At 35.5% G+C, this 3,071-nt stretch overlaps 1 non-coding gene across 1 annotated transcript; it reads left to right on the plus strand.

The window, feature by feature from the left end:
* Positions 1-2,334: 2,334 nt before the first annotated feature.
* LOC126007821 (U1 spliceosomal RNA) lies at positions 2,335-2,498 on the plus strand. The gene has a single exon (XR_007495302.1). It is a non-coding gene; the product is annotated as a U1 spliceosomal RNA (small nuclear RNA).
* Positions 2,499-3,071: the final 573 nt, after the last annotated feature.

The following is a 3,071-nucleotide window of genomic DNA, read 5'->3' on the forward strand; positions in this document are numbered from 1 at the left end:
CCAGGATTAACTCTGGAGGATCACCAAGTATGGCCCCCAAAACAAAGGATTTCTGTATATACTTTGTTATATATTTAACTGCCCATATATCTTTGTATTTATTTCTGGGTTATCAATTTTATTACAGTTGTCTGAATGGTGGCTGTTATTGCAATGTCACACTTTTCATTATAGGGATTATAAAATGATTTAAAGCTAGGGATGTTTTGCTACCCATCTTTTTAATCCTTGGAATTAATTTTGGAGGTTTTGTGATTGCCCACAGATTTCAGTGATATTTGGTTTATATTCATGAAAAATGTCATTGTAATTTGGATAGAGATTACACTGATTCTGTATAGAATTTAGGGTAAGATGAAAATTTTAACAATCTTAAATTTTCCAACCTATAAACATATACTATATTGCTAGTTTATTATGTATCTTCTATGTCTTTTAATAGTGTAACAGCAAACAATAAACTTTATTAATTCCTTTAATTCCTAGGTGGTGCTAATTTTTTCTAATGGAAGAATGAATGGGATTTTTTTCATTCTCTTTAGTTTATATTTTATATATAGAAAATATAAGACCATTTATTTCATGTCTGTAACTTTACTATATTGTTTTATTTTTCTTATAACCTTGGCATAGTTATTTGAATATGTTACTTATATTAGCACATTGTTGAAAAACAGTGATGATTTAAGTTCTTTTAAGTTTAAATTATTTTATTTCTTTTTCTTGCCTACCTGCTGTGATATTATGCAGAATAGTAATAGTCTAAATGTATATCCTGTGTTGTACCTAATCTTTTTTTTGGGGGGGGGTTGGTTTTGTTTTTTTGGGCCACATCCATTTAATGCTCAGGGGTTACTCCTGGCTAAGCGCTCAGAAATTGCCCCTGTCTTGGGGGAACCATATGGGATGCCGGGAGATCAAACCACCGTCCTTCCTTGGCTAGCGCTTGCAAGGCAGACACCTTACCTCTAGCGCCACCTCGCTGGCCCCTGTACCTAATCTTAAGGTAAAGGAATCAAGATAATAAAATAGTGAGAAAAACCTCTTCAAAAAATACTATAGCAAACTGAGTAGCAAAAGACAAAAATTGGACCACTGTCTCAAAAAATGCACAGAAATTAACATAAATAAATTACACTTACATGTTAAACTTAAATCTACAAAATACAACAACAACAACAAAAAGACAAAGGCTATCACGATATGGGTTTTAATAGTATCTTCAGTGACTTGAGCCCACTGGAAAAGAAAAGATCAACAAAAATAAATGGTATTACAAGATCTCTAGCTAGAGAGGCCTGATTTTATCATCCACAACTGAGTGGAAAATTTCCTAGCACCTTAAAAAAGACCGTGGGGTGTGGTAATGAGCATGTACGTAGCCAGTAGTTGTTCCCATGGCAGTATGCTTCAAGGGTGGCAGAGAAATCCTGAATCTCATAGGCCACGGGAATTTCCTTTCTTACTTCCTTAATACTTACTGTGCCTATGCAAAAGAGGGGGGGGGGCACAAAACCTTGTCACACCAGCACTCCTTTTATTTTTATTTATTATTTTTCTTTTTCTTTTTTCTTTTTTTTTCTTTCTTTTTCACTCTTGTGGTTATTATTTGGTGATTTTGTTGTTGTTGTTGTTGTTGGATGCTTTTTATTTTTGTTGGTAGTTACTGTCTTTTTTTTTAAACTGTTGTTTGTTGAGGTTTTTCTTTCTTTCTTTATTTTTTTTTTGTCTTCTTCCAGCAGAACCACACAACTTGAATCATCTTGTTCTGCTTAATGGATTGAGGGGGAAAATAAAAATGAATAGTAGCAGGATCAAACAGCTGTATGAACATTAAGTGAAACTAAAAAAATGATCAGACTTAAATACCAAACCCAAAGTCAACAACAACAGAATTGATACCCTATCTACAACAAGCTATACACAGAGGGAAACGGGACAAAGGAGGGAGATATGGGACACATGCTGGGAAAAGGGGTGGAGGGAGGACAACCCTGGTGGTGGGAATGGCCCTGATTCATTGTCACAATGTACCTTAAATATTACTGTGAAAGAGTTGTTGTTCACTTTTGGTCACAATAAAAATTATTTAAAAAATAAATAAATAAATTATATTAAACTAAAAAGTATATGTTAAAGAAACTATCACTAAATTAAACAAATAACATTTAGGGCCGAAGGTAGGGTGTTTGCCTTGCATGCAAAAGGACAGTGGTTCGAATCCCAGCATCCCATATGGTCTCACCGAGCCTGCCAAGAGCGATTTCTGGGCATAGAACCAGGACTAACCCCGGAGCACTGCCAGGTGTGACCCAAAAACCAAATAAATAAATTATACTTACCTGGCAGGGGAGATACCATGATCACGAAGGTGGTTTCTCCAGGACGAGGTTTACCCATTGCATTCCAGATGTGCTGACCCCTGCGATTTCCCCAAATGTAGGAAACTCTACTGCATAATTTGTGGTAGTAGGGAACTGCATTCGCGCTCTCCCCTGGAAAACAAACAAACAAATAAATAAATAGCATTCTACTGAAAGGGTAGATATATTCACATATAACATATGATCCACAGTGATAATATCTTACATGTATATACACACATATATAGTACTCACAAAACTAAGCAACACACAAAAATATCTAAAAATGTGAAAAAGGGGGCCGGAGAGATAGCACAGTGCTAGAGCGTTTTCCTTGCACGCAGCAGACCCAGGATGACTGTGGTGCAAATCTTGACATTCCATATGGTCACCCATGCCTTCCAGGAACGATTTCTGAGCACAGAGTCAGGAGTAACCCCTGAGTGCTGCTGGATGTGACCAGCCAAAAATTTTTTGATAGTGCTCAAGAGATACATCTCAAAGAACTCAAAGGTATATTTTTGGGAAAATGCCAACATCGCTTATTATCAAGAAAACACAAATAAAAATAACAATAAGACCATGACATTTTAAAAATAAAAATGACAATGCATCTCACATCAGTAAGCATGACCTATATCAAAAAAGTACAGAAATACCATGTTCTATCAAGAATATATGTATTTATTGTTAGTGCATAAACAGTAA

This window comes from Suncus etruscus, chromosome 4 (genome assembly GCF_024139225.1).
Source record: "Suncus etruscus isolate mSunEtr1 chromosome 4, mSunEtr1.pri.cur, whole genome shotgun sequence".
Lineage (NCBI taxonomy): Eukaryota > Metazoa > Chordata > Mammalia > Eulipotyphla > Soricidae > Suncus > Suncus etruscus.